The sequence below is a fragment of the Adiantum capillus-veneris genome, chromosome 26 (genome assembly GCF_014529385.1).
Source record: "Adiantum capillus-veneris isolate H3 chromosome 26, ASM1452938v2, whole genome shotgun sequence".
Taxonomy (NCBI): Eukaryota; Viridiplantae; Streptophyta; class Polypodiopsida; order Polypodiales; family Pteridaceae; genus Adiantum; species Adiantum capillus-veneris.
This window is the reverse complement of record NC_140956.1, coordinates 52,942,033-52,966,947: the sequence shown is the minus strand read 5'-3', so window position 1 is coordinate 52,966,947 and position 24,915 is coordinate 52,942,033. Positions and strand designations below refer to the sequence as shown.

At 37.6% G+C, this 24,915-nt stretch overlaps 3 pseudogenes; 1 reads left to right on the top strand and 2 right to left on the bottom strand.

Moving 5' to 3' along the window:
- Window positions 1-6,336: 6,336 nt before the first annotated feature.
- Window positions 6,337-9,188, top strand: LOC147423460 (uncharacterized; annotated as a pseudogene).
- Window positions 9,189-20,225: 11,037 nt separating this feature from the next.
- Window positions 20,226-20,769, bottom strand: LOC147423459 (uncharacterized; annotated as a pseudogene).
- Window positions 20,770-20,953: 184 nt separating this feature from the next.
- On the bottom strand, window positions 20,954-22,555 carry LOC147423458 (uncharacterized; annotated as a pseudogene).
- Window positions 22,556-24,915: the final 2,360 nt, after the last annotated feature.

Genomic DNA, 24,915 nt, shown 5'->3' with positions numbered 1-24,915 from the left:
AATTCTATACATTAGGTATAAAATAGAAGTGATTGATAATCATACGACACAAAATGACATGGAAAAAAAATTAAATCATAAGATATGGACAAAAAACTCAAATTGATTACAAGTACATTGTACCAAAGGTGTTTTTAAACAATGTTGTCACAATCAAACATTGGAACCATGTCATCAACTTCTTCCATGTTTGAACATTTTGAAGCCACCTCCCACTTTGACTCACCATCACTTTTCACCTCAGCAACAACTACCTCATGGGTTTGATTTATACCAAAATAATGTTCACCTACTCTCACCACAATGTTGGTTCAAGCATGCAACAATATCACATTACAAAACACATATACCAGAGCCTCAGCTTGTTTTGGTTTTAATATATTTCTCTTCTTAATGTGTAAGAACCCAAATGAAAACCAATTTTTGTCGCAACTACCACTTAAAGTAGCAATTAATGATACTCTAATAGCTTCGTGTTGCAGTTCTATCTTTTCTCCACCATAATCTTTTCACCACATAAGTGTGCTAACGTTTCTGATGGAATCAATGTGCGAAGGATCACCAAACATACAACCCCTATTGGCATAGTCAATGTGTTGATGAAATGCATCTTTCCCCTCATCTGATCCTAAGAGTTATATGCACACAGCTTTGAAACCACACATCACTTTTGAATTGGAGGATTGTTCATGAAGATAAAATTTTGGATCCAAAGCGAATGTTGCGCTATGTAACGGTGTGCGCATTTGCGCCCATCAAGATTTTGCGCATGAAACTATAAATGTTTAATCTCCACCAATGTATCCTTAAAGTATTTGAGATTTTCAATGGATTTTGACATATAGCAATATACCTATCTAAAGACAAAAGAGTCTTTATCCACCAAGCACAAAAAGTCAGACAAAGGGTTTAGTAACATTGACAACTTTTTCAACATTTCTCCTGAACACTGGAGAACTGACAAGTTGATGAACCCTTAGTGCTGTAGTTTGGTAGTTTGGATATTTGCTAAGCCATGCATCCCATCGCCTATTGGCAACTGTCTCCACCAGTGCATGTTGAAAATATTTTAGTGTTGACAATACATAACATGCAGTAGTAAACCGAGTCGCACAAAATATTTGTAATGCCTTGTTAGACGACTTGGTTCTGAACATAGCATATGAAAGTTGATGCTCTCTAATGAACTTTACTATTGTGTTTGCAAAGTAGTCTTTATTTTGTCAAGTTTGCCAATGCCTTTCAAAAGAAGATTGATAGTATGTGCACCGCATGGTACCCATGTTTGAATTGCAAGACCCGCACCTTTGTAATTTGCAACATTGGTGGTTTTTAATATTTTATAGATATTTTTTATTTAGAGAGAAAATGATTACTTCTATCAGCTAGCTCAATGCTTGGTTGTGTAAAATGTTGCTGAGAGAGCTCCAATGCTTGTATATATACGCTGATTTCTTGAATCAAAGAAATCTTCAATTGAAGTACATGAAAATAATATGGAGAGCCAAACTTAGGATGTGTCAACGTATAATAAGGTTGTTTTATATCTCCTAATGTATTATTTGGGGAACTTCATTCTTGATAATGTCCTATAGTCAATCAAGAATACAATAGATTTTTAGCACTAGGTCTATAATCAAGTGTAATTGTAGAGCAAGTTCTAGAGGTGGGTGTGGAATTTTGATTGAAGCCAATGGTGGATGTGACTACCTTGTAGCTTGTCTAGTAGATTCATTTGCAACTGAGTGACTAGAAGAATATTTAGAAGGAAAAACATAGGTGGTTGAGTCAAAGACCATGGGTTTTAACTTTTCTTTTGTTTTCCTCGACCCTGGTGCACTGGCCCTCTCTTTCCATGTCTAGAACTAGAGCTAGATTCTTTACTCACCTTTTGGAGGAATGAATCTTGTTCATTCGTTGAACATCCAAAGCTAATTTTGCTAGTGTAGGGAAGCTTGTTTGATGAAAATTTCTAGTTTCTCCTAATATACAAAGTGAAAGAGGAATTCACTTACTGCCTTCTTGACCTTCAATTGAAACCCATTTCAAAAACTTGAGGGTATTTTTCTTTAAGGAATCAGCTAAAAAAGGAAAGTAAATGTTAAAATCATAAGCTATAAATCATGATCAATCCAAAGTACATTTCCATCACAATAGAGGTCTCCTTTTCCATTAAACTCACCGACCCGTGAGAAGGAGATGACTTACCCCTAGACTATTTCTATTAAGATTGGAAATTACAACATAGTGCTTTTAGGGAAACTTGTGTGTACAATATAGAAAACTACAAAAATGATACTTGCGTTGATTATGAGAAAAGAACAAGTTAGTACTTAACTCATAGACTGCATGTGTCTTATAAGTGGGGAACTTTTTATCATTGTCCAAGTCTATATGCTATACAAAAATTAAAGAGAAAAAGTACTTGTGTTGTCCATAACCTGAGTAGGAAGGTCCATGTAGAATTGGTTGGTGCTATAATTCCCAATGAGTAAGTCTTGTAGGTTTAAGGCCTTGGGATCAAAGACCATCACTTTCATGTAAGTTTGAAGGTGTTCCATGCAAGAGAATATAGGCGGGATGTATGGCATTTAGAATGCAGAGTGGGGTAGTGAGGTAGTGAAACTAGTGGGGAAGGTGGTGGACATGTAGGAGGTTTTTTTATGGCTCCCACCATGCAAGGATTTAGTCTAGAATGTGGGATAATGGACTCATGTAAGTTGGTACCTTGATTATACCCCCCTTGCATGATAGCTGCCCACATCATATGGGCCTCTTATAGATTTTCAAAAAATCCTTAATGAGAGGAAACTTAAAACTATGGGAAGGTTTCTACAAAATTCTCCAGTGAAGCATAAATTGATGTGTGTGTGTGTGTGTGTGTGTGTGTGTGTGTGTGTGTGTGTGTGTGTGTGTGTGTGTGTGTGTGTGTGTGTGTGTGTGTGTGTGTGTGTGTGTGTGTGTGTGTGTGTGTGTGTGTGTGTGTGTGTGTGTGTGTGTGTGAGAGAGAGAGAGAGAGAGAGAGAGCATGCTCTTCTTTTCTTCGTGCTATGCAACACCGGGGCCAACACTCCTCACCAGATTTGATAGGTACAATCTACATAGCTTACGCAATATCTCTATGTGGTTTAAATAACATAGAAAACACCAAAAATATCACAAAATCCAAAATCCAATTGGATTTTTTGCAAAGGGTTTAGTTCTAACAGAAGTATCAAAAAGGTCCAAACTCAAAAAGACTTGGGAGAAATGCTTAACAAGTTATGTACTTCAAGGCTGCATCATAAATTCCCAGTTTGATGGTGGAACATGGATCACAATCCATGTTCCCCAGCACCCAAACTCCAAAAACTCTCTAGACCTCCCCTACTAGGATAAATGCAATGTAGCAAAAATACCGGAAAAGAGAGCATAAACATGGATCACAATCCATATTTCTAGTAGCCCATAGTTGAGTCAAATCTTACAAGCAGCTTGAGCATACCTTGGAAATACTTAGAGTTTAAATGGTCACTTTGACCTAGAGGAAGGAAAATTGGTGTAAGACCCGGCCAAAAAGCTAGTACCCAATCACCGTGGAAACATGCCAAGCTATCACACAAGTCCTATATCATTTTCCTATGGATCATGTATTGCAATTCATGTCTTGCAAATGCCAGTTCAACTAGTTTTGGTCCACAATTAACTTAGAGTTCAAGGGGCATCAAGAATGTGAGAGAGTTGTACAAGTATTGAATGAAATCCAAGAGATTGATTGAATTCTCAGAGTCTCTAGGTGCCATAAGTTAGGGTTTTTGGGAAAAAAAACTTAAATTGAGAACTTGGGAGCTATTTCTATGCTTGAGGGATCAAATTTATATAAGAAAGTTCTTTACAAGAGCATCAAACTTTACATCAATGAGAGAAAGGACAATCAGAGTGAGATTATGATGAAAGTTGAGAGACAAGTGGTGATATAGGTGTTCTTCATCCTCAAAGCATTAGATGAGAAAAAACTAATACCTTGCAACAAAGAGGGCTGCAAAAACCACTATTGATCCAAACTGGGAAAACATGGCCATAAGCAATAAGTTTAGGCTCACTTAGTGACTTTTTATCTGAATTTTAAAAGATTTCAATCGTGTGCTAGGATAGGTTATTCATCAGCCCTTTGTGTAGGTTGTCCATATATAACTTTGACCAACATGCTAATCATAGCCTAACCCTAACGTTTCAAGTCAATTGAATACAAAAATACTTGTGAAAATCCCAGCTTTCTCTAAGTTTGTAGAAAAAATGCAAGAATTGACTTGATGTGCAAACCAAAACTCAAAATCTAGAAATTTTGCTTCCATAGCATCTAGTAATCATGTTGAACTTGATGGAGTTCTATGAAAAGCTAAGAAAATTATCCGAGCAAACCCAAAATCAAGCAAACTTATCTGAGTGGCCTATGAAGAGAGAGAGAGAGAGAGTTTTCTTTTGAAACTCAAATAATAGCTATCAACACCATTGTTAGAAACAAACCATGATTTGATATCAGAGTATCTACTATGCAGTCTAATATTGGAAGGTCATCATGCTCAATGCTTCTAATATTGAGCATTAGGTCATCTTCCACTACTTGCACCATGCTTATTGCAATGAAACAACAATAAAGTTGTAGTGAAATGTGATTGAACATAGAATGAAGAGATGACAAAGAAGAAGAAGATATATCACATTGTAGTCAAGATTGAACAATCACAAGTGATTAATGCTTCCAAACATGGAAATTGGAGAGGTACATTGAGTAATTTTCATGGTTTTTACATTAAATTTCTCTAAATTTTCTAGGCTTTTCTGCCTTCGCATTTAAAATTTTGAGGTAAACCTAAAAATTTGTATGTGGGATTACACTAGACCTATGTTTTGTTTGAGCATTATAAGTGACATAAAAGGTCTTTCAGAAGAGAGAATTTGTAGAAAACACAATGGGTCATACAACATGGTGTTACAAATAGACTACTTCACATGTGCTTTCTTTTACTTGAAAAGGCCAAAAGAATTACTTGTATGAAGTCTCCCTCTCTCTCTCTCTCTCTCTCTCTCTCTCTCTCTCTCTCTCTCTCTCTCTCTCTCTCTCTCTCTCTCTCTCTCTCTCTCTCTCTCTCTCGCTCGCTCGCTCGCTCTCTCTACCTGTGTGTGTGTGTGTGTGTGTCCCTACACATCAAATAGACCTTAGAGATTAAATCCAAAACTTTTCTTTCTTGCCTCTCTTTAGAGTTCTAGACTGAAACAATCCATGTCGACGCAAATTGTGTTTGAGTGGTTTTGTTTGAAATGTTCTTGAGAACAACAATGACCTTACCTGACAAGATTGGGATCTCACTTCTCATCACCGACCCACTCTTCTTTGTGCCTTGCATGGGGCTTTAGGGACAAATGAGAAGTATACGTTTGACAAGTTGTAGGCAAGACTAACAAGTGTCTTGCTCAACATCATCTACTCCTCTTGCTCAAGTGGATGGGTCAAGTATTGATGGAGATGTAGCGCTTGCAAGTGGGATTTGGAATGTAGTGGAATGGATATTTTGGTACTTATTGTAGCTGATAGACGGAAAAGGCTTAACCGAGAAAAGGCCTATGTGAACATATATACATTTTACTATTCAAGAGCTCTTTATGATCTTTAGCCATTTATGACCGGCCGGTCGGTTTTTACTCACTTTGACCATTCAATAAATCTATAAAGTAAATACGTGCAAGAGGGAAAAGGTCACTCGTGCATGGGGGGAGATTGCACCTAGTGTGTGTGTCTTTCTTCTCTCCTCTCCTCCCTCCTCTCTCGCCGTGCCGATGTAGCACTACGCTCTAGGAGGTGCGCTTGCACATTATCGCTTACTTTCTCTCGCTCTATGTTTGCATATGGTGTTGATTATATGCTACGGGATTTGCCAAGTAGGAAGATTTGTGTGTTTCATGGATTGCAGTTTGTTGTTTTTGGTATTTTGCAGGGACACTGCACCTCCGTTTCTCGTAGTGGTATCAGAGCTCTGGAAATGATCTTGGTATTGCAACTATGCATGGATATCACAAGGAAAGGAGCTACAATTAATAGAGCTAAGAAATCTTGACTTTTCTTTTCCATATATATGGGAATGCATTTATTCTTGTTGCTAAGCCTAATAGGATACTTTTTTTTTAATCTTTAATTGCTTATCGAGTACGTAGTTTGCGAAGTAATGGGAGAGCAGACTGAGGGTAGATTGTAAGGAGACAAAGAAGGGAAATTTAGAGTGAGCTCTGTATGTGCTTGCCTCCCATCTCAATGGCTTATAGAGACTTGATCCGCACATAGCACTTTACACCTGTAGCATGGCAAAAATTTCAGTAGAAGAAAGTGAAGCATATAGGCACAGCCCAATAACCATGCAATTGCTTGCCATGACTATTCTTTCCTAAAGAGTATTTATCCAAGATCCCAAGGGTACCCAGAAGCAGGTGAAGAGGTGACAAAAGAAGAATGAATACTAGCCAAGGAGGCAACTGACAAGGTGTCAAATGTTGTAGATCGGCAAGATGTGCCCAATCAAGAAAATTCTCTACATTTAGCAGCACGCCTTGGGGATGCAACTAATGTTGAAATGCTAATGGTGGTTGTAGGAGCTGATTTGACCTTGTAAAATGATCAAGGATGGAGTGCTCTGCAAGAAGCTATGAGTGCACAGGAGGAGGGCATTGCCATGATCATCACAAGGTTTTACCAACCCTTAGCTTGGGCCAAGTGGTGTAGACATCTCCCTTGCATTATTGGTGCAATGCAAAGAATGAGGGACTTTTACATGGAGATAAAATTTAATTTTGAGATATCTATAACTCCTTTTACTACTCGCATTGCTCCCTCGAATACATACAAGATATGGAGACGGGGCTCTAATCTCCGTGTTGACATGACCCTTACTAGCTTTGATGGGTTTAAAATCCAGTACTCAAACTAAAGTTTTTTGTTTCATAGAGGTGGCTCAGAGGATGGCAAGGTTCCCCGTGTAACTTTTCGTAAATCTCTCTCTCTCTCTCTCTCTCTCTCTCTCTCTCTCTCTCTCTCTCTCTCTCTCTCTCTCTCTCTCTCTCTCTCTCTCTCTCTCTCTCTCTCTCTCTCTCTCTCTCTCTCTCTCTCTCTCTCTCTCTCTCTCTCTCTCTCTCTCTCTCTCTCTCTCTCTCTCTCTCTCTCTCTCTCTCTCTCTCTCTCTCTCTCTCTCTCTCTCATCAGCTAGCGGCCAACTCTAGCTTGCACCTCTCTTCCCATACCCCAAATTTTCACACATGCCGCTTCCTCTCTCTCTCTCTCTCTCTCTCTCTCTCTCTCTCTCTCTCTCTCTCTCTCTCTCTCTCTCTCTCTCTCTCTCTCTCTCTCTCTCTCTCTCTCTCTCTCTCTCTCTCTCTCTCTCTACATAGTAACTGCCCCAAGATCTCTCTCAACCACTCATCCTCCACTGGTTGTTTCCCCTACCCGCCTACATCCGTATCCATTAAAAAAATTTACGGCTTGCATGTAGCCAATGTAAAGAATCAGATAGAGATGCTGCCATTTGATCTCATCCTCTTGTCCCTCAACCACCTTTAACATATTATGAGCGGTGGGCTACCCACCACATATGCATGCACATCCAAAAACCAAAAGGCGACCACCCAGATCACCTACACTCATGTGATCTCTACCTCTAGGAAACCGTCCTCAAACATTGGACGTTGTACCAACCACCCTGGCTTCAGTGCTTAAACTAGACGCAGCCTACCATACAATGGTCAATATAGGACGATGTCTTGTAGCTTGTTTAGACCGCTACCTTACTCCACCAACCTTAGTAGGCGGCTCACAATAGCTATGAGTTGCTCTCCCTCCCTCCTTCTGATGGCACAACTTATTTACATGAGCTAGTTGAGGTTAATCTAGTTACTTACCTCTCTCTTGCATGGTGGCACCATTGATTTGTTGAACTCTCTCTCTCTCTCTCTCTCTCTCTCTCTCTCTCTCTCTCTCTCTCTCTCTCTCTCTCTCTCTCTCTCTCTCTCTCTCTCTCTCTCTCTCTCTCTCTCTCTCTCTCTCTCTCTCTCTCTCTCCCCTTGTTCTCAAGCCATGCATGTAGAGAAATCATGAACCGCCACTAGGGCACTCAAAGGAAGGACGGGGACTGACACAAAATAGGCCTCCTATGGCTTCATAAATGGTTTCACAATGGCATGATCAGCATTTTTCTATTTTCCTGTTACACTAGACGAGCATTCTATTACTGCTTGTGAGATCTTCCAACACCATAGCTGGGTGTATGAACATACTGTTGGGGTTTTGGCCAATCCATTTAGGGTATTTTCCCATGGAGAGGGTGGCGAGGTAGCACAAGGTTCAAGTGCACCTTTGATCTCCATGAGGGATCAAGGATAAAGGAGACCTCACTTCTCTGTAAGAGGTTTTCTGCAATTTACACAGTGCAACCTTATTTTTCATTAGGAATTGACAAGGGAATGTAACCTTTCATCGACGACCCATGACCAAGACGTATCATAAGGCTTTGACACCAAGAAGACGGACTTGGACGAAGCTCTTCAGAGACCGGTGCAACACTTTCTCAAACAACACCAGTTGTTGGGCATCCTTAGGCATGAATAATGATAATGATGATATCCACCTGGTTTTTCTTTAATCTCCAATTTTCCACTTTACTGTTTTATTTTGTACCCAGACATTGTATTAGATCCATAAGGAGTGTATGCGTTTGGTCCCATATGCATTTTACAGACGGTTAATATAAAATTTTATTTCCTTTTGCTATCTCTCTTCCCCCTCCCACTATGACTCCTTATATCGGAGGACATTGTAGAAGCTCTTTGGCGACCACTGGCATACATTCTCAAATTTTGAGAATCCACGGGAATTGATGATGATGATGATGGTTTTAGTCTATTTTCATACTTTAACATTGTATTAGATCCACAAGGATATCCTCACTTTGTTTTCGTAGGTAATTTTGGAATTTTAAAGATGGTTATTATAACGTTTCATTTCATTTCTCTCTCTCTTCACAACCCCCCACCACCCCCTATTGTTTTTTTTGGTAATTGATGTCAATCATGTTATATTTTTGACATTAGTGTCATACACTAACCGCCCTCAGAATTGGCGCTTATCCCGAGCAACTTTGCTCATTCTAGTTGAACATGGTCAGTGAGTTGAAAGTATTTTTTCGGTGAAACTTTCAGCCAAAATTAGGTGCTTCAAAACTACCTGAGCACAAGTTTCCCTACAACAACTCATACACTTGATAAGTTCTTGCTATTGGTATCAAAATGTTCATAATTTTGTTCTCTATTTATTTAGCATTCTTTTCAAATGAATCTACCTAAATTTTAGTTACACACACTCTTTGTGCATTATATTTCCACTTTTAATGCCAATAGTAAACATATATATCACACATTCATGTCACCTTCTCACTGTTAACATGGCATGTCCCTTGTTTGTCTATCACTATGATTGTTCTCATTTTGTAAAAATTCTCTCCCAAATTATCAGTTTTAAAATCAATAGACTCAAAATATTTTGGCTTTTGGCCACTTTACGTGGCACTTCTAGGGATTTTAATGACGCATACATTGGGCAATGCTTACTGATGGGTGCTTACCTCTACACCAAAATCTAATACCAACAACTTTTGGAACACTACTTGTAGCCTATCCAAACAGTTAGTCATTGAGCTTATAAGTACCGCTTTGTTACGAGACCAATACCACTAGTTTCCTCGGCTTTACAAACCACTCTTCAAATTTATATAGCACCTTTATTATCTGTTTATTTGTACTTAAATTTGTCTGCTCTACTCCCAAATTTGTATCAATTTTATCATTAATGTATTTAGTGTATGATTAGGTTGATGTTGAATGTAACACAAAGTCATTTTTTGTGCTTTATTTTTTATAAAAATTCTGCAGATAAAGCTAACTAAAATGTTATCATATCAAGCTCCAAATATTCTCCTAACCTTATAGATACCCAAGCACCTTTGCAGCAGGCAAGAATTCTTTCAAATGCTTTTAAGAAGACATAAATTCCTTACTTGTTGACATTATGTTGCAAAATCCATTGTTTCTAATGTCATAACTTCTACTTTCTTTGATTGGACTCTTTATTGAGATGACTTGTCATACCACTACTTACAAGAGCTCAGGTAGTGTGTAATGATCGCTAACATTTTGTACATGCTTCCACATTCCAGTCTATTCCAATTTGATATCAAACATGTAAATTTTTTTTTACTTTTTATGTCATGTCTAGTCCATAGGTCACATGCACACAGATTTACCGATTTAGGCAATGTGTCAATGTTCATCTTGGTGTGGATTTGCCAGTTTAGGCAACACCACTAGTCATCCACCGATTTAGGTAGCACAAAACTTAATGCAGATCCATTGATTTAGGAAGCATTAGTGCAGATTTGTTGATTTGGGTAGCATTAATGCAGATTTGTTGATTTGGGTAGCATTAGTGCAGATTTGTTGATCTAGGCAGCATGTCTCATTGGTGAAGATTCACCGATTTAAGCAACATCGATCACAAAATCATGATGCAGTGTCTACCCACCATTGAATGATGAGTGTGACAAATGATATCTTGATTCATCAGGGTATGACATATACTACTTATTCTAGTGGTATGGGACACTAGGATAGGTAGTATGTGGATGACGGCATGCATAAGCAATGTTCTTTTGTTTCATACAATTTTCATTTTAGTACGTGTTGTTTCTAACACAAAATACTAATCACTATTTTTGACAAGTATGGCTTGCAAATTTTTATCTTCGCATCTGAGGACAATTGCTTTCTAATTGTGGAGAGGTATGTAGTGGAATTGATATTTTGGCATTTACTGTAGTTGGTAGGTGGAAAAGGCTTAACCGAGCAAAGACCTATGTGAACAGATATACATTTTATGTAATTTTATTATTCAAGTGTTGTTTATGAGCTTTGGGCATTTATGAGCGGCCGACCAGTTTGTACTCACTTTGACCATTCATGAAATCCATAAAGTAAATACGTGCAAAAGGGAAATGGTCACTCTTGCATGGGGGAGATTGTACCCAGTCTTTTCTCCTCTCCTCCTTCCTCTCTTGCCATGCCGGCATAGCACTCTGCACTAGGAGCTGCACTTGCACATTCTTGCTTACTCTCTCTCACTCTCTGTCACTCTCTGTTCTTGATTATGTGCTACAAGATTTTCCACGTAGGCAAACTTGTGTGTTTTGTGGATTGCAGTATGTTGTTTTTGGTATTTTGTACGAACATCGTGCCTCCATTTGTAGCATGGAAAGGGTAGCACACAAATCCTTACATGAGTTACATGGAAAGAGTGTATTTATATATGCACAATGTGAAAAGTCTTATACTCTACCCTGTGGAGAAACATTTCCCGTTCCCCATTATTATGGCACTTTGTAGAGTTGTGATAGATGAAAGGAAAACTCCTCCATCATAGGAGAGTAGATAAGAAATTCTTGCACTTGTGCCAAGGTCAAGTGGTACCTAGCATCAAGTGCTAACTCGATTTGCACCGCCATGGCTTCAACCATGTCAGTAGTGTTGCCCCAAACTCCATTGTGGCCACAATAATTTTTTCAAGTGGACTATATCCCTCATTATCCTTGACCCCTCGCATTTAATGTAGTAAACAAGTATTAATGCAAAGAGAAGTTTTAATGCAATCGGAACAAGTACAAGAAGCATTTGCAATTATCTATCGGAGGTTCTGCGGACAATTGGAGATTACCATTTCCAACTACAAATAATATCCCTCATTATCTTTGATCCCTCCCATTTAATGTAGTAAAAGAAGAAGCAAAGATAATGTTTAATGTAGTAGGAACAATCATAAGAAGCATTTGCAATTATTTATCGAAGGTTGTGTGGAAAATTGGAGATGACCATTTCCAACTACAGATAATATGGGTGTAAGGGGAGCTCAATTGTGACTCAATGCTCAAGGGAAATCTAGTTGTTGATTATAGACAATTTATTTCTATGATTTTCTAGAGGAAAATTTTCAAATTTGATTTTTTTTTTTCCTGCTTCTCAAATATTAGGTGGGGAGTTTTCTTTTTCTTCTATTTTCATTTGAAAGTATTAATTTCTCAATAGCATGATTGTAAGCTAAGACATTTTTTCCCAGCTTAACAAATCGAGAAAAATAGAATCACCACCAATAAATGTCACATCCAATTTCAATGTGACCCAATTTAAAATTAAAGATCACAAATATCAGCACAATGCTTATTTTGAATCAATAGGCTTAGTAAAAATTCTATTTCTACTCAGTTCAAAATCAAAGATCATGAAGATCAACACATTGTTTATGTTGAATCCAAATTTTTTTGTGTGGCAAATAATTTCTAGGTTTGGGAGGAGGGAGAAGAAATAGATTTTTCACTGAGCCTATCCCCTTAGACATAGCTTTAAGAAGATAAGTACTTCACATATGAGATGACACTTGAGGTCTCAATGAGGAACGCTCAAGGTGTTTAAGGACAATGCTATATAGATAATAAGTTTGATGTGATGGTTGTTAACTTTTACAGTTTGTTAGGTTTTGCTCTGTTTTATGATCTCTTAAAAAGTTTCACTTAGAGTTTGAAAATTCTCAACTTCATGGTACCAAGAAAACCTAACTTGGCTCCCAAACATGGATTGCAATCCATGTACCCCTAGCCTAGAATTGACTTGAACCAATTCTCACTAGTGTCCATAGTTATCTTAGACACACTAGTGAAGTTTGGTCAAATTTAAATCATATTTGCCCGAGTTATGCTAAAAAAATTTAATGGTTATGTTTGCGCTATTTATTTATTTTTGCTAATTTTCCATGCATTGGACATGCCCATGTTCCCATGGTGTAAACCAAAAGCGTCTTGCGAGTAGGCTAGGGTGCTTAGATTTAGCCCAAATTTACTCAAACTTTTTTTTTTCATTTTCTAGTGTAAGGGCTAGGAGGAGTCCCTTCAAAATACACTTGGACTTATTGAGTACGTCCAAAAGGACAACTAGATACTCTGAAAAGTGAACCAACCTTTCCACGGATCATTGAAAACAATCACCTTTTCACTCAAAGCAAGTGTTGTTTTTGTGACGTAGACACCGCTCATTTAAAATTGCTTTTGTCATCATTGAAATAAAATAAAAATCATGACATTTTCATCTAGTGGTAGAATTTGAAGCTTTTGACATCTCCATTGCATCCAGAGCACCCAAAAACAGAAAATATGAATATCTGCATGCCTCGTTCTGACACCGGGAGAGAAAAAAAGCCCAAAAACCACTAAAATTTGGTTTCTGCAAAAATGTTCTTGGAATGGCCTTTGCGCACCATTATCCAAAAACATATATATTTATATACATATATATATAAATCTATGTGGGTGTGTATGTGTGTACATATATATTTATATATATACATGTATATATATATATATGAAAAAAATGATACACACACATATGTATATATAAATATATATGTTTTAGGAGAACGGCAACGTAGAGGCCATTCCAAAAGTTTTTGGAATGGTGTCTGTGCGACATTGTGCAAAAACCAATTTTTAGTGGTTTTTTGGATTTTTTTCCCTCTCTAGATGTCAAAACGAGGCATGTAGATTTGTTTTTTAAGTTTTGGGGCCCTCCAAATACATTGGATGTGTTGAAAGCTTTGAATTCTACCACTAGATGATGGTTTTGTGAATTTTTTTCATTTCACTGATGGCAAAAGAAATTTTAAATGAGCGGTGCCTACATCAAGGAAAAGACACCTGCATTGAATGAAAAGGTGACTGTTTTCAACGATCCATGAACTATTAAGTAAGTAGGTGACACCTTTTTTGTTGTTTTGTTGATATTGGTCTATTTTTCTACATTACGTTGGCTCTTCTCTCATTGGAAGAGCTCTTTTTTCTCTCTCTTCTAAAAGGCCCTCCAAATGATGTCCGGAATTTCCTAATGAACATTAGCACCCGATTATTATGATGTTAGTGGCCTACAAATTTTTTTCCAAAATCATAGCCCTTAGGCTCTCTCCCCTCCTACGCAAAGTCATCACTCCCCACTAGCATGGTTTATGGGAAGGTTAATCTATGATAACATTTTGGCATCAATGGTTAGCATAGAGTATGCAACATCCACTAGCATTTATTCTACTGCAATTACATTTAGATAAATGTTATGATAGGATCACTTAGTCTTTCATCAAAGATGTTATGAAAGCATTAGGATTTGGACCACGGATGTGTCGACTGGTCAACACTCTTGGTGCTAGTAGCCAATCTGAGCTCTTGTTCAATGAAAGAATTGTGGGTTCATTCAAGGTCACAATATCAATCAAGTAGGACTGCCCTTTAGCACCCCTCATCCACTTACTTATAGCTTCTATTGTTTGGACTCTACCATTTTAGTTTGACTCTAGGGTACATCATCCAAGTGCCCCCTTACACATATGTACATGTTCTACATCTCTATCCTTTCCTTCCTTCAACACTTGTGAATATTATACTTAAAGCTTTCATATGTGCATCCCCTTCGCTCACTATATAGATCATTCCCTTGAGCTATTGCTTGCATCTTGGTGTTTGTGGAGGTTTTGCACAATTTTTTGTCTTTAACCAATGCTACTTTACTCCTCTACATGTTATATATTGGAGGGATGTTGTAGGTCCAAATGAGATTCAAAGTAAGTGTGAAGGAGAAAAAATCTAATGTAAGAATCACAAAGTATGACATTATCCCTTGAGGAATTTTTTCATTATGCAGCTTTGCAATTTGTTTGGCAGTTGTACTTATTAGCCAAGTCTCAATGGTGATGGACTTGAAAAGCTAGTGGAGGTGGTTGGCTAGCATGGGGATGAGGCCATCAAGAGGAAAAACTAATGGTGGCATGTCACACCTACCAAGATTTTTAATATCTTAGTAGGTGTCACACCTATCATTACCATTAGCATGCCAAACAATTTGATAAATGCCATAGCCATTAGAAGTTTCATAACCATTCTTTTCCCATAACCATAACAAAGTTATTGCTATATCAAAATATAACCACATCTTGAAATTGTGCTAGACTATAACCATGAGAAAGATGTTTACAAAACCATACCCAAACCATATCCATACCAAGTACAAAACCAACTTGCACTTGAACAAAAATGTTTGCAAGAAGCAACAAAGTCTATTAGGCACTAGAAAATTACACCTAATGTCAACAACAAGACATTGTGGATATATGATGTGTGAAATTTGGGAGGCTATGACCCTAATGTCCATAAATCAAAGGGAAGAATTAACGAATTAACTCAAGGAATGATACAATTCTCAGGGGGGTTGGCCATTGGTCATCATCCCTTTTTATCGAATGTTCCCTCTCTAGTATCCATGTCCTGCCCTTGTTCAGCATCATCTTTGTCTTCATCCTCATGTACATCATGGGTAAGATGCTCTATTAGAGCCTTATTAGGCAATGTGGCTATGTACACTTCAATTTTCCCTTCTATATCTATCTCTATGGTGCTGAGTAGGTTTTGCAAGTCTTCATCATAGTTCAAAGCTAGATTCCCATCCTGATAAAAATATCTACTATGGATTGCTAGATATACTTATCCAAAATAGACTACTACATAATTGTGTGTACCTCATTTGAACAGTTAAGCACCACTCTCTTTTGATTCAACTATGTCCTTTGAGCAGTGATATCTTTGATCAGCTTCCATTTCTCTATGATGAGAGTTGGGTTTTGTTTTTCACAAACTTGACTTGTTGTTGAAGTGCTTTAGTTGCCTTTTTTTCCTCTTCCTTGTATTAGCAAGTCGTCGCGATGGATGTCTATAGCATAGCTATCTTGCACTAATATACTAATGTCAATACTCAAGGAAGTGATTGAGATGAGGCATAGATACTCTTTGAGGCTGTCAGTTCTTAGGAAGTGAACTTAACACGCAAACACTTCAACTCAACAAGCAAATCATCAATCTCATACCAAAAAAATTGCATATGTTCTATCTCATCGCTATATGTTGCGGGAGCGACTCACACACCCATGAAGTGCATGCAAACACTACCTAGATCAACATAATTTCAATCGGGGACATAGATGACACGATAGGCACCCGGAGGAAATCTCTTTAGCTTGTCAGGCTGAGACCATCCTACACATACAACACTCTGGAAGGCCAACTATACCACAATCAAGAACCTCACTGCTCTCAACTACACCACCTAGCCACATACACACATACGGAAGGTAACTCACCTATTCATGCCAGATTCGTACAAAACTTAAGGAACACCATCCCCTCACTAGGATAGACCTGTCCCTGAGCTTCTACACTCAGAAACCTCACTCTAAACCCATCTGCGAAAAACGTGTAGGATGACAAAGCAGAATTTTGAAAGTGCCCGAAACTAAAATTTATGAGTACCTATGCGTAGCTTATGTCGCCACGATTCTATAGACTACTAGCACGCAGAAAACAGACATCGTTTGATACACTTACGGCCACAAATAGCTCATAGATGCGTCGGCGTGTGCGCTTCGTCTCGCGTGGAATGCTTTGCGTTGTCGCGTAGCTCTCCTTGAGCCTACAGCAATGGTGCAGTCGGATCTCCAATGTGTTGAGCGAGCCGGGCGTAGCTAGAATATGTAGCTAGAATATAAAGCTCACGCTCACTCTCTTTCTCTCTCACACACAGTAGACGGTAGCGCTAAAGTTTTGATTATGATTAAAGTCTCTCCCCTTTTACAAAATGACTTAGGTACCTTATATACTAAGGCTACCTTAAGTTTAACAAAAAATGGGGTTGAAAGGGTCAAATGGCTTTGTATTTACAATCTGGAAGTGCCATTGCACCCTGGCTTTTGAAACTAGAATAACTACTCATTACAAATGACGTTTATAGCCATAATCCGTAGCATTTCATAACTCGCAAAAGATAAGACTTTGGTATGAAACTTGAGTTATGTTGTGTTGTTGACCCAGCGGTCAACACTATAGGTCATCATGCCATTTCAATACTAAATGGACTCAAATAGCCACGACACTTTAAGGGAAGCTATAATAGGTCTAAAGGGGATATGGTTACAAAGTCTGGTTACAAACAAGAAAGGGCATCAACTCAACAAGTGAATCATCACTCTCAGACTGGAAAATCTACCTATGTCATATCTCATCGCTCTAGGTCATCATGCCATTTCAATGACTAAATAGACTTGGATAGCTACTAAACTTTAAGGAAAGTTGTATTAGGTCTAAGGAGACATGTCTGCAAAGTTTTGTTGCAATCTGACAAGGTACCAAAATCATGATCTATCACGTACTAGGTCACAAAATTGCAACAAAACAGCTCGAATGAATCACCCTAAGGTCTAATAACACTCTCCTACGGTCAAAATGTCAAAAAAAAATGATGTAAGCACTCAAAACTACAGAAAGGGTTCGCACACATGTAGTCATTGACCACAACAAAACTTATGTGCTTACACTCAATTGAAGGAGCAAGAGAAGAGGAACACAATGCAACTTTTGAAATTGAAATAGGATTACACAATCATGAGAAAAGTTGATTACAAATCTAAGTTGTTTGGCCGCTTGAGCATACATACACAAAGCTTCTTTTTTTCTCCAAAAGATAAGCCTCCCTTTCATACTACGGTTATTATCTTTTATACCTAGGGCTATCTAAATGGACAATGGCCAGGGCTCACATGGGCTTTTACAAATATCATGAAAGAATTGCAATTTATAGAATAGATCTATACTCTAGAATCAAGATCTACACATAGTATCGCTACACTAGATCCAAAAAATAATAGAGTATATTAAAATTCTGGTGTCCGGCTAGGTGGGTACCTGTATGCTGAAATGGCCAAACACCTATCTACATTTTAAGTTGATCAAAAGATCTTTGATAGACACATTGTCTTTTTGTTGTTCTTCAGACCTAATGATTTGTCTTTCAAGATCTACCTCCAGACAATTAACATCAAAGTGCTTGATGGGGCTTTAGATCATTTGACCTGTTGCATTAACAATGGTGCTCCACCCACCTGGATTGTGGTCACACATCCACCAATTACTGTTTTTGTGTTTGTCCGATCGGTCTCATAGGTGAGTACATGCATCTTCTATGGAGTCAATAGCTTTCTCGCAAATTTTTAGATGTGTTTACAACTGAACTATCCACGTAGTCCTGTTTATTGATGTTTCCACTAAAGAAGTCAACACCATAGTTTTTTCAAAGGGTGTAGCCTAATTAGAGTCCTTCAAAATTTCAGTTATAGTTTTTTGTGGGGTTCTTGGTAGCATGATTTCTTTGTCAATTGAAGTTTTTGGGGTCTTACCGATGACTGGCATTGTGGTTATCGAAACAGTTGCTGGCATGGCTTTACTCTGATCTTTGAGCTGGTCTCAAAATTCCTTTATCGGATTTTGCTTTTTGGATGTTGGATCAGCTGTTGTGGCCTTTGTGTATGCTAGACTCCTCTTCATTCCTATTGTTACTAGAGAAGTCCTTGCTCTTGTTGGGATTCCAGACTAGCAGTCTGGTCCCTAGGTGTTGTTCCTCCATTAAGTTTTGCCAAAGCATTATGGACATTTACATGCACTGGTATGTTGGTTGCCCAGTAGAAAAAATGGCTTACATAGCAAGCTTTGAGCAAGTGTTGATTATGCACTTTGGTTGTTTGAGTAATTACGATGTTAAACAAGATTATACTCAAATTTATTGTTGCCTTTGTGTTCATTTTTTTGGTTAGTAACATGTTGAAAAGGTTTTTAGAAACATAAGTGGGGTTATTTTTTAGGTTGATAGCTTTAGCAACAAACTTATATGTTGCTTTCTATTCCAGTACTAAACCAGGATACCCAGGCCTCCATCCTTTCACTTCTTTCTGGTCTAAGGGGTTTTCTTCAAAAAAAAATCTAATGCAAGGGTGGTTGGGGTTTTGAATTAAAAAAGAAAAGTAAAAACATGGGCTAGCCCATGCTTTGAATCAAAAGGAAAACTAAAAACATGGGCTAGTGCCACAACAATTATCTGAAGGGCTTTGGCATTAATGGTAATTGTCCCTGTGCTAGAGTCAAATACTATACCAACCACATACTTGCCATAAAGTTGAATATAAATAGCAAATTCCAAATGCACCTACAATGTCCAATATAAAACATGACCTCTATATCTAAGCAAATATGTGCAATAACACTTCAACCATGATGGAGACAAAAATTAAACTACAATGTTCAATACCAAAACTTGAGTATATGTATACCAAACTTGAAAATTATAATCATAATGCAAAATGCAAGAAGCAAAGCTCAATGAGACAACACTATCATTTACCCAAACATGAGCAAATAAGTAAATATTCCACTCATCATGTAGCCAAAAGAAACTGCATGTCTAATACCAAAACATGACCATACAATCAAGCAACGGCAATATGTCAAAATTTGGCACAAACTAAATGCCAAATACAAAATAGAATGTCAAATCACTCATAATGTTCGACACCAAAATATTAGTAGTATCAAAAATTTAGCTTTATAAACCTTCTCTACTTGTAGTATCATCGCTATGCGTAGCAAGGTCATCAATAAAAATTGATGGTGACCTTAGATTTTCCATCAATGGTCTATCAAAGCGGTCATCTCTATTGCACATGAAACTTGCCATTTTTGCAGTATAACATGGTATTGACTCTTTTTTAAAGCTATACCTTAGAAATGTGATAAATTTTTAGTTAAAAAGATGACAAATATAGTTTTATTTAAACCATACCAATCCATGGGAACTTGAAAGCCAAAGGTATCCAACTCTTCCTCTTCCATTGGTATCCATGGGAACTTGAAAGCCAAAGGTATCCAACTCTTCCTCTTCCATTGGTATATATGAAGAAGAGGCTCCCACACCCAAAGGTATCCAACTCTTCCTCTTCCATTGGTATATATGAAGAAGAGGCTCCCACACCCATAAAGTAGGAAGTTATTTTTATAAGGGCAAGATGATTATCAACAATGGATTTATCATCTCCATTGCAAGACACTACCTTCTTGTATGTAGACATCCTCTTAAAATTGGTCCTGTTCCTGCTCTAAGCTCCAACACAGTACTATTTGAGGTAGTTAAAACCTCCAAAAACATAAGTATGACAGCAAGACTTTTCTCAATTCCTCCTCGCTAGATTCCCACTAGATTCCAAAATTGTATGTTTGTTTGGAGCGTTGAGATGATGGAAGGAGGTGTTGTAGGATATAAGAGTCCAAAGATTGTTGGAACTCTTTTGCTATTGCATTACCTTCATTGAAATGAAGTAATGGTGTGCAGCCAGGTCTCTTTAAAAGAAGCACATGAAAAGAATTCTCCTAAACAATTTAGAAAAAGCATAAATGTTCTTCAATACGAGATTTGATAAATCTCAATGCAATATTTTTAAGAATAAACAACCAATAAAAAGGTATACATTATGCAAGTTCTAAGAAAACTAACCTTCACCACAAAATCACTATTTCTAGTGTAGGCATATGGCTCCGTTGTCTCAGCCAACCATCGAAGATGAACCTCCATCTGCACTTTTGAGGCCATACGCTCGACAATGGGTAGAGATGATGTGGAACATGTAACAAGTGCCCATCCTCCATCATCCATACAAGCAGCTGCAATGCCCAATGCGTAAAGAACATGATCATTGGAGATATCATTCCAATGAGGAATAAACTCATACCCTAAAATCATGTACCCAAGAAGCAAGTCAACAATACATAATACCACAATCAAAATTTGTGATTTCGTAAGTTGCCAGAAATTACCTGGAATCATAGATCCACTAGGTAAGTCAAAAACACATAAATCAACACTCCAAGCATAAGTCTTTTTGTGTCATTGCATTCTCTCCCCATTGGCCTTGAAAAAGAATGACCTAGTCCTTACCCAAGATGATGTAGTCTAATTCAAGAACTGCCACACTCTCCGGAGTTTCACGACTAGAGAGACGAGAGAAGGTTTGAATTGGAAAGTATATCATATCGGTTGTAAAGCTCTTATTTCTCTTCTCAACATGTGCAATATCAACATCAACACAATCTTTCTCTACATTTATAACAATCCATGGCTTAATTACAGTCACTTAAGCAATAGACAAAACCAAAAAAGCATGCAAAATAAGAATCATTACCTCGTATGTCTCTAGCAGTTATAAGCTTTGGTCTTCCGATCTTTGTAGGTAGTTACTCCAATTGCACCTTCTTGGCCTCTAAAATGCTTCTCTGTTGTTCTTGCACCTGTCTTAGTGTATCTTCATTCATATTTCCAATTGACCCCGAGTCTCATCTACGCTCTCCCTTTTGATGCTTTGGATATGCGTCATTTTCTTCCTCAATACATGGTCCTTTCTTCATGTCAACCCACCATGGACAATGCTTTCTTTTGCAATCACTGAGAAGAAATACACCCGACAGCTTTCTATCCTCTCTAAAAATAGTGGAAGTATACATGCAAAATGATAGAGGTGAAAGCATTGGCCATGCCTTACAAATATGTGGAAGATTGTGTATTTTATTGCTACTCAACAAGGATAGGAGAAACCTTCAAAGCAAGACATTGAACCTTAAATTACATTTATTGCTGTCATAAACAATCGACTTTTTTCAAAAAACCAAATTTACATACCTATAAACAACTCTTCGGGCAGCAATTGGTAGATCAGCTTGCTTGATTGCTGGACTTTCCATTGTCTCCTCCTTTGCAAGAGGCTCAAAAAGAGTATCCCTATATCAAAACAAAATATCATTGAAATACTCTATCAAAGTCGGATGCTCTAGTAAAGCTGGTTGCTCTCCCCCAATATTTTTGTCAACCACTTGAAGAGGCATTCTTGAGGCTTCCATCAGTAGTTACTCCATCCATACCTCTTTTGCACACCATCTTATGAACTCATGATCACCTCCAAGAATACCATAAGAAATTTTCAAATTATCACCCATACCAAGCAAAGCAAGCATAGAAAGCTTCTTATCTTAAGAGCATGCTGCAACTGAATTTGATACAATTTATCCAGTGTGATCTTCTTAGTCGTATCAAACATTGGAAAACCCCAAAGAATGTCAAACCGACTTTTCCAAGCTTGGATTGATAATACACAATATCTGCAATTATGATATTATTATTATTATAGTATAAATGTCAATCATGATAGCATTAAAAATTACTCTATAAACACTTATCTATGAATCTTTCGCACAAATTTTTTGGTCACTGCCTTTCTAATCAACATTAGCTTGTGCTCTTGCTCCTTTTTTGGTAGTCCACTTGGAATCTTTTTTCCCTCTTTCTCTGTACACTCTTTTTGTAGCTTGCCTAATTTTAGAAGCATATATCAATAGAATAAGATAAAATCGATTCAATTTACAAGACCATCAAATCAACTTAAGACACTCCTCGAAAACGCCATTTGAGCAAGCAAAGATTGTGTAAGAGGATACCAAACTTTATGACCTCCCAAAGATTCATTCACATGCGCTTTTTTGATAGCCATCTTCTCAATTTGTGAAAAGTCCGCCATAAATCATCAACATTGCATGAGCAAAGAGTACTAGTGTATTGCAAATAGTCCCATAAACTTGTGAGAACAATGGCATTCTCATTCATCTGCGATAAGGTTCACCATTTAAAAACGAGAACATCATATTTAAGTCATAATATTTTGAAGAGAACAAGAACTCACAAATTGAATCTCTGAAGAAGCAGCCAAAAGTTCAACTTCATCTTTTGGTTCAGGATCAATGAATTCAAATCTGATTCTAACATGTCTCTCTTTATCTCTATACCATACTTATTTTATAAGTTCCATCCAAGATGTCGTTGGATAATTTCCTTCCCAAACGTAGAACATCTTTCCAGAAAAACAACCAAATTGGATCTCCCTCAATTTCTTTTTCAAACTCCTCATTGACCCAATGCCAATGCTTGTCATATGTGAGCATAATTTCAGCATCCATAGGAAGAAAGAATGAAAATACCTTTAATGGGCACATATCCTTCATGAGTAAAAGCCCTTTCCAAATCACAAAGGTCTGGTCTCAATTCTCGAACCCTTGTGCTAATAAGACTACGACGTAAAGTATCTCAAGAACTGGCTTACCCCTATGCATAGTAAGTGCCTTCAAAACATATGAGCCCAAAGGTTTCTCAATGATAGCAGGCACATGGTCATCCACATGCTCAAGATCTTGGATTTGGGTTTCACCTTCAGCCTCCATAGCTACTACTTTCTCAACCTGAGCCTCATTCTTTGAACTTTTCGTGGCCTTCTTTGATTTAAGTTGAGAACTTGAACTGGCTACTCTCTTCCCTTTTTTTTGGCTACCTACACGGGTCATTCTGATACCTACCAAAAAATATCCAAACCATCAATATCTTAAGCCATATATATGACATAGCAATATGCATTAACAATTGTATACACTGCATTATAACAATTTTTTTTTAAAAATCACATTATGATATAACATTTAAACAGAGATCCATCCTCCCATAATTGTGACATCCATTCAATTTTGTTGGCAAAATACATCATAAGTTTGAAAAACAAGATACTTTCAAATGCATATTAAAATTCATCCCATCAACTTTCCTTGAAAACACATAATTAGTTGGTAAGCATTGCCATGCCTAATAATATCTCTATCCATATTGGTGTGTAATAAAAAATCCATCACTACATACATCTCCATTAGAACCCATAGTTCCAAAGCTATACAAGGTTCTAATAAGTGTTGCTCCTGAAGCATCAAGATGCTAATGGAATGAGCCACAAGTAAACATAGCATGGCTTAATCAAAAGCATGGCTATGAGCCAATTGTAAGGGTAGGCAAATCAAGATATATATGGAGAGAGAGAGAGAGAGAGAGAGAGAGAGAGAGGGGGGGGGGGGTCTTGGAATTTGGATTTAAGATAAGGGGGGTTTCTTTATCTTAGTAGACAATCAAGCAAGGAATGGGACCGTATATACAAACAATACTCAATTTTGCTAGCGAAATATCTATATAAGAGATAATTTCACAAATCTTGTGCATCTCAATATATCACAGATCTATGACATCTCACATATATCTAAATACTAGGTAACTCGCAAATCTAAGGCATCCATTGAATTTTGTTGGAAAAATATGTCAATGATGAAGGAAAAACTCACCTTGAAAGCAACTATAAAATTAACCACCCCATTTTTGAAAAGTGCTTATAATTAATTTTCACATTAATGAACATTGAACATTTAAAGGATTCAATATATCAAGCCCCTGCAATCCTAAAATCATCAAGCCACTTCAAAAAGAAATTGAAGAGCACTACTTGTGTTATTTGATGAGCAGCAGATGGTTTCACATCCAATTTTGTTGGCAAAATTAAGCATAAGACAACCCCCCTGCAGTGGTTGGAAAATATAACACAAATATGGTTGGCAAGCCTCAATTATGATTTTGCTAGTGAAATACAATAGAAGACATGCATCTTGTAGTTGACATCATTAGTTGGTAGGCCTCAAATGGTATTTCGTTGGCGAAATTTAGCATTCAATAGGCTTGTGGCCTCATTGGTTGAAGGCCTTATATGTGAGAGTGGGGGCCCGCGAGAAGCTGAGTGAGACCAAGTGGAGAGTTAACGACTTGTCTAGTTTTTGTAGTCTTTAGCGAGAGGTCTGGTTTTGGTAGGTCTTGTCTGATTTTTGCACGCAAGTTCAATTAACACTGGCAAGGTAAAATACTTAGTAGTGAGTGGATTTAGTAGTGTAAAATACTTAGCGACAGGTCTGGTTTTGGTAGGTCTTGTCTGATTTCTGCACGCAAGTTCAATTAACACTGGCAGGGTAAAATACTTAGTAG